The 13,478-nt window shown below is 40.8% G+C and overlaps 1 protein-coding gene across 1 annotated transcript in view; it reads left to right on the plus strand.

Moving 5' to 3' along the window:
* The first annotated feature begins 1,605 nt into the window (after positions 1 to 1,605).
* The window catches only part of LOC6617087 (protein toll), a 43,142-nt gene continuing 31,269 nt past the window's right edge, over positions 1,606 to 13,478 (plus strand). The window contains exon 1 of the mRNA XM_002041378.2: positions 1,606 to 2,024. The gene's annotated coding sequence lies outside the window, so the exon portion shown is untranslated. The remainder of the gene's footprint in view (positions 2,025 to 13,478) is intronic.

Below are 13,478 nucleotides of genomic sequence, written 5' to 3' on the forward strand. Positions count from 1 at the left end.
ATGCGCATATTTCGGTAATATCTTAGATATTTACAGCATATCCTAGGTATTTCAAATGAAAAACACGGGCAGTGTGGCAAATGTGTATATTAATGCATCTGTGGGAGAAAAGTAGTTATAATGTTGCGTATTAAGCTTATCCATATTTTCGTTGCTTTGTTGAAGGAAAATATTTTAAATCCTTGAAAATTCTGGTGGTAACGCAGTAATAAGCATTACATTTATTTAAATATTTTAAATGAAAGAATTTAATTTTATTTTAAGACTACAGATAATTACCTATTGGGAAATGGAATCAAAACAAGATGGCTATGAAAATTATACATGAATTCAAAGATTATTCATAAGCATGTCCTTATTTTCCGTACGCCGTGCATAATTACAGAAAACACAGTTGCAGAGGGATACGATTTCCATTTGCATTTCCCATTGCCCGTCCCTGTCGCACTTCACACGCTGCTCCCCCGGGAGCTATGTCCCATCCTTGTTCCGCATTAGCAGAACGCACTTCCACTTCATTTAAGTCGCAAGCGGCAGAGCGAGAGGGGAGATGTTATGGAAGTGTGCTTTTAATTGGCACACAACAACAACAACAACAATCAGTCTGCTACGTGCTGGCAATTACATTTTACATTTTACTCAGAGAGGGACTAATCAACTAATAAATCCATAATCACTGTTATTACGTATGCTGCCTGAGAGATGCTTAGACTTTGAAGTTAACCGGTTAAACTTGGCTAACAAGAACTGAAAACTACTGGCCAACAACAACTGCCGGCTTTTCCCCCAAAAATGAAAACAAAACAGTAGAAGACTCTGTTCTCTCTTTCTCTACCACTTTCTCTTATACTCTTATACGAAGTACCTGTATTTCAACTGTGTTCCTCTCTCGCATGACTTTTATCGCATGCGATTTGTTTATAGTGCAACGACCACAGACACGAAGATAATTCGTGTGTCTCTCTGTTTTTCTCCCTCGCATCTGTACCTACGAACGGTATTTGTGGGGTAGAAGGAACTGCTCGACTAAATGTGTCGCTTGTCACACATAAAGGGAGAATTTTATTTTTTATAAAAATCCTAGTCAACTTACATTAAATCCAACTGAATGATCGATTTCTCATATTATCACATTGTGTTTTTGCTACAAGAACTGTTTCATTTTAGATAACAACTCTTATCGGTACTTCAAAAATATCCAAATGTTTCATGTTTATTTATATTAAACTGATAATGTATAAAAGCAAACAGCTGTATACAAATAACTCCTAATGTTGTTTAATGTTAAAAAAAGTAACAAAATATTATGTTATTAATAGTAAAATATTTCGATCTTACTTTCTTAAATTACCATTAAATAATTTAAAATGTATTAACGAACCGGAGTTTAAGAAAGTGACAAAATTAATATAATTTAATATATAAAATATAAATAGTGTGATAACATATTTAAGTAATTAATGTTTTCTATATAGAGCAAAGGGTATGTTCTCTCCGACTCAGTCACTCTCTCGTCTTTCCCTCCACACTAAGCGCACTACCAGCTCTTCAGCTCTCAGTTCTTCTTTCTTTTCGAGTCGAGTTCAGTTTGTTTCGAATAGCCGACGTGAACGCACGCTTGTTGCGCTTGTAGCAGTTGGATTTTAGATTTTCCCAGCCAGAGTCGCGGGTTCGTGTGTTGTGGGCCGCTTTTGTTTGTCTCGTTTTATGGCCAGCGATTTGGCAACCGATGCGAATAAGCCAAGTTAAGAGCAACGCAACGCAGCACAAAATCCATAAAAACAAGAAACACAAGGCGCAATTAAATGCAAATGTGTGAAAGTGTAGCAAGCATTTAACCAAAAAAAAAACGCGAAAAATCGCGGCTTCAAAGTGCGAACAAGCGCGAACAGAGAAGCTAAACAACAGTGCCAGTGCGTGTTTGTTCGTGGCAGCTTAAGAAAAGCCATATAAATATTAATATTTGCACAAGAGATCGCAGCGGAGTACCTAACCTCACATTTAGTAAAACACGTATTAAAACGGTAAGTATTTACGTCTCCTTGTTCAGTTATTACACTTTGAACCGTGCCATCTCGCTCTGTCTCGTTATCTCCCATTCGATTTCGCTTTGTGCTAAGCTTCGCTTGGCGCGCTCTAAGCTCGGCTATCTCTGTCCCACTCGCTGATCAGTCCAATTCGCCTATAATTGCACAGAAAACAAAATTTACCTAATTGATGGCTCATCGGACAATTGGTTGACATTTTGTGTCCATTTTGACTGAAAAAAAATAAAATCAATTTAAAGTACATATAATAAGCTGCAAAATATTTGTAAACATCTTTAAATTGATTAATCAATAACATCAGCGTAAAACCGTATTTTTTTCCTGTGCAAATTGGCGATAAATAACAGTTACAGCAGTTGTTACCGTTGCACAATTTTCCCCAGTGCTTGTGTGTGTCACACTCTTTTTGTCCACAATTTCCGTGGTTTTTCTCGGCACTTTCCAGGGAAATGTGCAAAATGCTGCAGTGCAGCAGCAAGTGCTCTTCGGCCTTGGGGTGTGCTTTGCGTTTTGGCCAAACCATGAACGAAAAAAAAATGAAAAAAAGAAAACAAAACACACGCACTTGCCCCAAAGCTCACGAGCCAGCATATTAACACTCAAAATTTTGGCCAGAAACCAGTTTGGAATCGAAAAAAACAAACAGACACAACAAAAGTTTATTTACTACCAAAGCGAGCTTCGTTCAACAGGTTTTCATTGCGGCGACTTTTATTTGTATTTAAGGTGGGAATTCCAGGGTAATGCTGCAGTTCGGCTTTGTGCAATTAAACGAACGTGATTTAGCCAATTATTTATAGAACCCTTCGATTGAGAGTAAACAAAGTTTCCTGTTATCTGGATATTCCATGCAGCAGAAGGGCTAGTGGTTTTTAGTTGGCTCTGATAGTGGGAAATATACTGATTGCCATTGTTGTATTAAATTACGCAAATTTATACAGAACTCATCGGTTGAGTGTGCTGAACAAAGGGAAATGAAATTCAAGATTCGGGATAACTTCCAATTATATATGTTTGAGGTATCATTGATTTGACATGGACTACCCGGACCGAAGATTGAATAACATACAGTCATTACGTTTCATTCAAAAGTACTTCTTCTAACAAACCCGAAAATTTCCCATCACTTAAAGTTAGGATTTACCAACCTGAGTTTCAAAAGATTATAAGTTGTTGATTAGAAACAGCTAAACAAAATAAGAAAAGAAGCAAGTGATAAGAATCGTCTCATTCGTACCAATTATGGTAAAAATTCTATTATTAAAATCTAAAATCCCGCCTGACCCTATGATAAACTTGGACTAATGTTTTAAATTCATTCATGATTCTTCTTGATTTTCCCATCTCCATAAATTTCTTCTTAGTTGACAGCCCTTGAGCACTTGCTACATACTAATATGAAAAATGTTGAAAACCCCAAGGCTATCAAAAGTTCAATGCTTATCGCTCAGAAGCAGCACATCCTGAATTCAAGAACAATGCTGTTTTAACAATAATTATACAATATATATAAATATTGATTGTATTTTTCATTTCGATACTAAACATTCTGCCATTGAGCTCCTTTCGCCTGCGGCTTTTCCGAATAACTGTACTTTGGATTTGGGTTAAGATTTTTCCTCTTTGGCCCAGATCAAAGACAAAGAAGCTTTCAAAGCGGCTATAACAATGGCGGCAAGCTGATGAAAAATAAATGTGAGTCTTCGTCTGTGAAGGTAAAACTGCGGATGTCATTTAACAGTCTACTTAACTTCTGCCAAAAAAAAAGAAGTGAACGAAAAAAATGAAGTGGAAACGGCAAACTGCAAACGTTCAAGATGCTCCCGCTCGGGTCTTTCGTCTTGGCCACGTTAGAAAGTAGCTGTAATTGTGGCTCCGTTATTGTTATGGCCAAACCGCCGCCACTCGTTCAACTGCAGGCGGTAAAAGTTGCCCAAAATGAATTGTCATACATACACGTTTGTTATAAATATTTCTGCACAATGAGGAGAGACTCATTTAAGATTCATTGTACTCGCTTTTTTAGTCGTTTGCTTTATTTTTCCCCCTCTCAGTATTGAGGGCGTTTGTCCACTCGGTTGATAAGCGCAATGGCAGAAAAACAATATTCAAAGCTGACTCCGCTTTGGTTTTTACATCTGCCAAGTGTTTTTTAGCTTTCTGCTATTTCACTCTTCGTTATTGGCGACTTGTGTTGATAATTAGCACGTCGGCTTTCAGCGTTTCTATGACTTTCGGTCCGCTCAGCGCGATGAGTCAGCCTCCTAAACTGAGAAGAGCGTTACGATCGATCCAACATATGTCTTACTCTCCCGATCGCAGATCAGCGGGCGGTTAAACCCAAAGTCAAACCAGATCCGTGACGTCAATGGGAGGCAACTGCACGGAAAAAAACACAGCTTCAGATTGTATCTATAAGATCTGTTATTAAAAAAATACTATCCATAAGAGATTCTTATATCCAGTATGTGTAATATAAACATTTTGTATTGTAGCACAAGATTATATTATGCCATTTAAGAGTATAGCTTAATATAATACTTACCCTATTGTTTTCACCTGTTTTTTTGAACATCTCATTTCTTTTCGTGTGATTTCGACGTGTGAGGTTTTTTACTCTCCAATCAGATTGAACTGAAATAGACCTGCCTGGTCAGTCACCGGTCTTATTGCGTTGCATTTAATTAATTAATTTCAATTTTATTGCTTCAGCTGACCATAAAATCGTGAAGGGAGGAAGACCCATAAGTTCCCCACTGCGACATTCTCTCGGTGGAGGGAGGGAAATGAAGTCGTTGCACTTGCTTTCACCCTAATGCCTTCATCAGCTGCACAAACGAAAAATCTCATTAATTTTCCACTGTCTGTCTATCTTTGGGTTATCTCTCCATTGTTTGTCCCCGTCCTAGTGCCCTTTATGTTCTCACTTTTTTTTTGGCCCTACCTGCGTGCAGGAGTTTTCCCTCATGAAGTTTTCGGTCGCGACATGTTTTCTGATCCGTGTCCTGTGCTCTGGTCTAGTTCATTAGATGGACTTGGCTAATCGATTTCCATAATCAAACAGATGGCGCCAGAATGGGAACGAGAATGAGACATAGCAAATGAAGCCGAGTAAATGTTGATATAATAAACCCCGGCAGGGCCAATTAGGCCTTACTTCTCCTCACCTGTGACACAGCCACATATTTTCTTATTTGAATAAAGAAACACGACCACAGCAGGGGAAACATTAGACGCGCCTAAACGTGGAAATTAGCGGCCACAGAAAACGGCAGGGAAAAATTCAAAAAAAAAAATAAACATACCGAAAAAGAGAAATTTAATTAAAGCCGCATAGAAAAAAATGCATAAATTTAGTCACCCAAAAACACCCACCCACCTGGCATGTAATATTTGTAACCTCATTGCGGCGGCGGGGGAAAGGCGGTGTAATTTTCACGGTCCCCGATCTGCAGCTTTTCACCAACTTGGCGGGTCAGTCCGGCACAATGATTAGGGTCAGTGGTGGGGTGGAAAGTCGGGAAAACTCCTGCCACGCAGCTGGAAAAGGAAAAGCAACAGCAGCGGCATAAGCATCAGCATCAGCAGCAGGTTGCCAACAATTTCTGCTTATAATTTTCCGTTTTTCATCCTCCTTTTCTTTTTGGCCCGCTTTGTTCTGGCCGAGATAAAAGCATTTGTCATTAGCATAAAATGTTCTGGCTCAGGTTTTGATCTGGAGTTTGGACCGAAAAAAATAAAAAAAAATGCTACGAATATTTGAACTTCATTAGTGGGCCAGCGAGCCCAAATGGGCACTTGGCTATAATTAAAATTTAAGCTAATTTTAATGCTCAGAAAAGCGGGGAAAGCCAAGCCGAAGAACAGTAAGTCAGCAACGATTTGGGCCAGATATTATAAAATACCTCAAATGGTGAATGGCCAACGCTTGATTTAGCTTTAAGAATGGAACGAACACGAACCCAAAGTGAAAGATAATGGATTGGGAAAATGGGAAAACCTACGCTTTTCCATTGATGGGCATTCACTGATAAGAAATGCCCACGCAACAATAAGAACAGGAAGACAGGTTTTTTTCGTAGGTGCCAGTAAAAGGCGATCGAGTCATCATGCCCCGCCGAGCACCCTTGTGAACGTCTCAAGATTAAAGTCACCGATAAGTCGAAAATGTACTTAGATGGCCAAGATGCCATGATAACGCCACTCCCAAGGGCCAACACTCAACACTTTGCGTGGATGGTCTGCAATTAAAGGGACTTCGGCTGCGACTCCTGCTAACGTTAATGATTGATATCCGGCCATTCGGCCTGGGAAAATGTTTGAACACACACACACACACATATTTCGCCTCGACATGATCCCCAATAACCGAAAATGTCAGGAGCCAGCCCCTCGAATTTACATCAATGGCATATCGCTTGAAAATTTAATAGCACATTAAGGGCGGACAAGGACTAACATTTGCATTCCTAATGAGACGCCCGCCACGCAGACACACACATACACACATGGATACAATCCGTATCCACGTCCATATCCAAACTGCAATTGGTGGGGACAGTCGGAATTATATAGCAATCAGTCGCGGACTAAAATGTGTCAATATGTTGCAGACGGGATGGTAGGGGCACGGTATCGGTATGTCTGCAATTTTTATGCAGGCTCTATAAACAATTCACTTCATCCAGCAAAATCGGAGCAAGACTGATGGCCAGCGTACATGTAAATCAATACACAAACAAATTATAAATGCAAACAGAGACGGGACAGATGGGGCAAATGGGACAGACAGGAGCGAAATGTCCGACTGTTTGCACAGATTGACGCCATTAAAATCAACATATGACAGTTTTTTCTTCTTTTTTTTGTGCCCATTTTTGTGGACCCTGGCCCTGGACACATACATATGTACAAATGGGAATACCAAATATATGTATGTATGTATAAATCCAGGCCACCTCTTAGATGGAAGTCAATGATAATGCCACCACACAATCAGAACTAAAAACACAAAACTCAGACACGAAGCCAAATCTGAGCTGTAGTCTTGCATGTTTTAAGCTGCCCGCTGTGTGGATCCACATAAGAGGTCGTAAAAAGCAGAGTGTCATAAACATAAAATTGATTTTGATTCTTTTTTTTACGTTGTCCCCGCTATCTTTCGAGTGTTTCCCACTCTCTCTTCCTCTGCGAATGGTAGAAATCTGTTTGTGGGGACAGTGCTTAATTTTTAATCGAGTCGCGTGGGCAGACCTTCACAAGGGGCCCCCATTTAATATTGATTTCAGATGCCGAATCTAGCATTCCAGTACACATTAATTACTGTTATTATTAGGACACTGCGCATTAATTATGAACGAGCCAGCGTCGATATTATATCACAAGTGTCTGAACAGTCACTGTCCGTCCAGAGGCATAACCATAGTCATACTTTTTAATGGCCCATAAGCCTGAAGGGCCAGAGAACATTATTGATATTCTCTGTATACACACATATGTATGCCTGCCTAATTTATGGCCCAGTCAGCACAGAAAGTTTAATGAACCTGCAGCTTAAAATCATAACTTCTATGGCTCCCGCCCATGATGATGATGATGATGATGATGATGATGGTACGATGCGCCTATCTGCCTCGCAACAGGCGAGTTATTAAAACTGACAAGTAAGTCTGAGAGACGCCGCTGCCACAGAAATAAGCGCAGCTAAAGTCAAGACCCCAAATTGAAACTCGAAAATATATTACAAGACACCATACAGTGCGTCACGCGTTGTTAAGGCAAGCGGAGGCGCACAGCAAGTGGCTTTATACAAAAATTGTGTAGCGAAAACGCAAATAATGTGGTAATAAAAGCGGAGAAAGTACAAATATTATTTGCAAAAGGGTTAAGCAAATGTATATAAAATCAGTGGAAAATCAAACGTTGTTTATTGTTGTTTCATAAACATGTTACTTCTTCAAAATACCTATTATAACTACGAAACGCACTGTACTTTGAGCCTGGCTTACACAAATGCCAGTAGGAAATGCCTGTGGCTTACTCACACATAACGGGGTCTTCTTCGATTGGACTCGTCGTGATTGCCGCGTTGTGGCAACACCTTTGATGCGGCTGCGCATGCGCCGTGAAAAGCTCGCGAGGAATGCATTTTCCAATAATTTAGTTAGCGCGATAAAGTGGACGGGGCAAAATGGGGGTCTACTTGATGCGATTTTGTGGCCAACCAATTTACTGATGGATCGGATCTACCTCGATTATGTTAATCGAGGAGGGAACCTAGCGTGGGAATCAGGCCCGGCAGTGCCTCGCAGCTGAGATTTCCACGTAAGCCGCTTAAGCCGCAGAAGGAGTGGGATGTGATTTCTTCCTTCTTCGCCATCGCCACCGGCAAACAGACGAGTCCAATTTGGGGCTCTGAGCCATTTGACAAATAAGACTTTTCATGTCGACATCAGCGCGCTGTGGCAGCAGCAGCAGCGGCAGTAGAAGCAGCAGCGTTTCGTTTTGTAATTATTTTGCCAAGCAGCAGCAAAATGAAAAGGAAAATTCTGTTTTCATGAAAACTGTCAGAGGCCAAAACTAAAAGCAGACACAAGATAAATAAAGCAATGCTTATTGCTGTCCTTTGGCTGTGTGTTTGTCATGAAAACAGGACCGAAGACCAGCAAACAAAAAACCAAAACGAAAAACAAAAAAAACGAGAAAAACAGAAGGCTGGCAAAAGAAAATGAAGCTCTGGAGAAAACTTTCATCGTTTGGTCGAGAAAATTAATTAAAAGATAATGACGAATTCGCTGTTTGAGTTCTAAACACATACACACTAAGAGAGATATTTTGTCAGAAAGCAATTAGAAGCGGCAACCAATTATGCGAAATAGTTTACCCAGGCAAAGGCCCCTTAAACTGGGGGTTCTTTGGGGTCCTGGGGTCCTGGGGTCCTGGCCTATCCCCCAATCGGTCTTATCCGTGTCAGCCCGCCCAAGTCACCCTGATGACCTGTTTGCATGTCTGGCACTTTGCCTGTCGACACTGACGCGCTGCCATGCTAAATATTGATCAATTATGTCGGTCCTGTGGGAAACTTGGCAATTTGAGCTGTCCCTGGCAAATGCATTCACACAATCCATCAAGCGAGCTTGTTCTAATCCAGTACATTATATTCTTCCTTTTTTTTCTATATATATATTTGCAGGTAAGCAGAAACCCTAAGCAGCTTTAAGCATCCGAACTTCAGAGCATTTTTTATTTGAACCTCCTTTGAGTGAGTATCCAAGGATTTATTTTGAAGTTGGGTCGTTTCCTGCCTGTTCAAACGAATTGTATTTGCTTTGTTTATCGCTTTTCAATTGTCTGCAATCGCTCTATTTATGAGAACTCAAGCATAAGGCTGGGAACGAACCAAAACTTTCCCACACAAATGCGACCTGTCAACCGGGGCATGTTTAGCAGGCTTTGGCCGCAGGATAAGTGCATAAATATAAATGAATATTTAAAAAGCTTTTCAAGTATTATTTAAATGCGCCATCTAAATCCCCCTGGGCTCATACATATGGGCCAACTCTGACTGGCTAACTCTGGTTGTTGCGAATTAACATTCAGTGCGCCCCGAGCACTACATTCAAATGTTTGCCGGCTAAAAACTTCCTCTGACATTCATTTCTTTCATGGAGCTGGAAGCGCCTTTTGTTGTTGCGGCTGGCCAGATAAGCAGATAAGCCAAGTTAAGGAGATTTCATGAGGATGCAGAGGCAATGCTGAAATTTCACGCCTCAACAGAATATCGATTAGAATTGTTCAATTTCAATTATCATCCAGGGGCGACCGGGAAATGAAAAGATTTTCCCAGATGATGACAACGATAATGAGCAATGGGCGGGCATTTCGGGCGGCCCATTCGAGCGGGAAACATGGAAAACGTGAAACGTGAATTGCATAAAATTTAACACTAAATAGCAAGCAAAAAGAAAAAAAAACAACAAAGTTGCTGACTTTCAGTGGAGTCTCAAATTGGGATTCTTGAGCGCGCGCCCCTTCTGTCGATTGATGCGCCAATAAAATGAAATAAAACAAAATTAATGAGCAGCCGTTCGTGCTGAGCCAGCATAGCATTGGAAAATTGCGCAAAATAAATTAAATTAAGCGTTTGTTTCCCAGGATTTTTCGCCCAAAATCGAATTGCGCCGATTCGAGCCGAAGATGTATGGCATTTTAAAAAGTTTTAGCCCAATTTAGTGCAGTTGATTGTAAATAAGTACGAACATACATATACATATATATATATATATATATATAGTACCTACTCCAAGCGAGACGACATCTTCAAAAGCCAAGCAAATCGAAAATCGTGACAGGAATGCATGAGAGCCGATTTTCCCAGGGGCAACTGGGACTTGGAGGCCCAGACTGGCCCTTTTTCACTCCGTCTTATTTATCCTTAGATCGCCTTAATTGCAGCACACAACGGCACACATTTGATTCAATCAAATACAGTCATTGATTTTGTGTCTTATTATTGCGCCTGTCTTTTTTTCCTCCTATTTTCAATGACTTCTTCGTATAATTGAAATTGCTTTTACTTTTTGCCTCGATTCCTTTTTTTTTCTTATTGAGAGGGGCGCAGAGGGCGATCTGCCTTGAACATTTATTTAAAGCGAAAGCATTTTCAATTAATTTTCCAGCAGCGGTTTTTGGTGCCAGCCGACAACACCGCAAAACAGCCGCAAAGAATTTTATTTATTTATATTGAGCTTGCTGGAGCAAAAGTGTCAAAGGACGCAGGACGCAGGAGGCGGGCTGCTGGGTTTGAGGACCCCTTAGGAGTCCTTTCCTTTTTGCTTTTCATGTAGATTTTATTTGCGACAAGCAGCCGCGAGTCAACAAACATAAGCTCATACCCATGCCCAGGCCAAGAAATTGAATTTTACATGTATTTTTAATATTTACCAAGCGGCAGCAGCCCAGCAGCAACAACAATAAAAACGAAAGCGACTTGTTTGTCTTTTTTGCGCCCCAAAGGCAGCTACAGTTTTTGATGTATGGAATACCCTTGCATTCAGGACCCCGGGTCCTCAAACTTGCTGTTGGAGTTTACATTTAAGGGTTAACACTGCTGCAGGTTTCATTTTTTAAGAATAACTTTTTATTATTCTTTTCGATATCCTGCAGGCAACGAGTGTGTTGGTTACTTTGTTTAAACTTCGTTCAATATCGATAGTATTAAATATTCCTAAAAATGCAGGTTGGCTTTAGGAAGCAGTGTTCTAAAGTGCATAAACTATCAGAGAATTATTATATCTGTCCGATTTGGATTATTTCCTAAAGGGTACTGCCCATTCGAGGCCCTCCTTTCAGTCAGCAGTCTCATCTGCATCCTTTTTACCGCCGAGAAACAAAAACTGAAGACAAAACATATTGAATTTCACCGCTGTCTGTCGGTTCTTTGCAGCTTGGACCGCGCTTTGTTATCATTTTTTTTCGGGTCCCACTTGCCATAATAAAATGGAAAATATTTGTTAACGTTTTTATGCAAATCAATGACGCTGGCAAGCGAGCTAAGCAAGAAGATGCGGGCCAGAAGGAGGCCCAAATGGGTGGGTGGGGTTGTTGGTGGGAATTTATAATAAAATTTTGACATGGCGACAGAAAAACTTGACAGCCATAAAACATCAAAAAGTTATCGCTCCATCGCTCCATCCGCACCGAATCCCTCTGCATCAGCCTCGGGCGGATGGGATGGACATGTGTCCTGGCTCCTTGGAGCAAGCGTTTTCTTATTTTCCGCTGGTGCCGTTCGTAAATTTTAAAATCAAGAAAATGCGGGAATTACGTTTGTTTTTTCCTTCTCTTCACTTCACTTCGCTTCGCTTTTTTTTGTCGTGTAGCCCTTGTTTTCATCATCAGCAGTGAAATGCATAAAGTTTTTCGCAAAAGTTGTTGGCTGGATTTGTTTGTCGCAAAGGGTCGAGAATGGTTGGTAGTGAATGGAAGTGAATGGCAGTGGAGTGGGATCGAACAAGGAATGGGTAGAGCCGAAGGATCTGGAGATTGTGAAAGTTTACCCCGCTGTTCGCTGGGATTTTCCTGGGGTATTAGCGTTGTTAGCCCCACGTTTTGCCTGTGTTATACTTGATTTTGCCTTCGTTTGCCATTGCCTTGGCCCTTTCCCAATATCGTGTACCCTCTCTACCAACTTTCTTCGTACTTTTCTTTTTCCCGCAGTTGACTTGACTTCACATTGCCTTTGGACCTGGCGTGAAATTTGCCTTGGTGCGTATGTGCGTTTTGGGGCCAGAGATTTGTCAGCCTTCGAGTTGGAAAGGCTCGGCAATCTTTTTCTTGCGGTTAGAGGCGAAACCAATTTGTAGATTTGAAAAGTTTCTCTTGAAAAGCGTTAACAGGACACTTTGAATATTACAAGAATGAGGGGATGAGAGTCCTTTCCGACATCTTGGCACTTTTTTTATGCTTTTTTGGCACTCTTGTGGCGGGCGGTAAGGACCAGCGAATAATAAGTTGGCAGGCAGCTGACACAGAACGTGAAGTTGGCTTTTATTAGCTGCGAGAGACCCTTCAAGTATCTGCTAATAAGTTTTCAAGATTTTCCCTGATAACCAAGTAAATGGAGACCGGCGGAGGCCTCTCGGATTCCTGCATTCTTTTGTGCCCAGTCACTTGGGACCTTTTCAATACTCCCTCCATGCTCACCTTTTTACCATGCCTCTCAAACGAGGCAAATATAAATTCCGAGATTAAAATCTATATGGTGTGCATATTTCGCGCACCTTGACTTGTTTGTTTTTTACCGAGCACCCTCTATGCTTCATTCACTTTCAATAAAAAAGCATAATTCTGGTTTTACAACGCGAGGCCGCCAAGGATAATGCCAAAGAATCGCCATACCAACGCACAGCGACATGGATGGCAAACACATTCTCTCGTCCGACTGTTTGCATGTGTGTGTGCTTGTGTGTGTACGAGTGTGATAAAGGGGATTTAAGATTCAGCGAACGATAAATTGCGGTAAAAGGTGTCTCTCATTCCGGGCAACAAGGATCCGGATCTGTATCCTGCGGCCGTGTTTTGCTGATAGCCAAAATCTTTCGCATTGAAAACATGATTTTTAACTGGCAGAGCTGAAAGGCGAATACGACAGCCTTGCGTGTACCTTCGTGTGTGAGAAGGCTGTTTGCATGGTGCACAAATGAAATGAGATTTCCCAGCAGAGATAGAAATACTTACTCACTTACAGATGAAAAAATTGCGAAGTCTCATTTAGCCAACATTTAAATTTTATTTTTAGATTGAATGATCTCAAATATCTAAATTTAAGGCAATATATATAATATTCCTTACTTTTCTCTCTGTGCACAAATACGCACACAAGCGCGGAGGCACACTAACGCACACATTCAAAGGCATATACATACGTGT

The sequence above is a fragment of the Drosophila sechellia genome, chromosome 3R (assembly GCF_004382195.2).
Source record: "Drosophila sechellia strain sech25 chromosome 3R, ASM438219v1, whole genome shotgun sequence".
Lineage (NCBI taxonomy): Eukaryota > Metazoa > Arthropoda > Insecta > Diptera > Drosophilidae > Drosophila > Drosophila sechellia.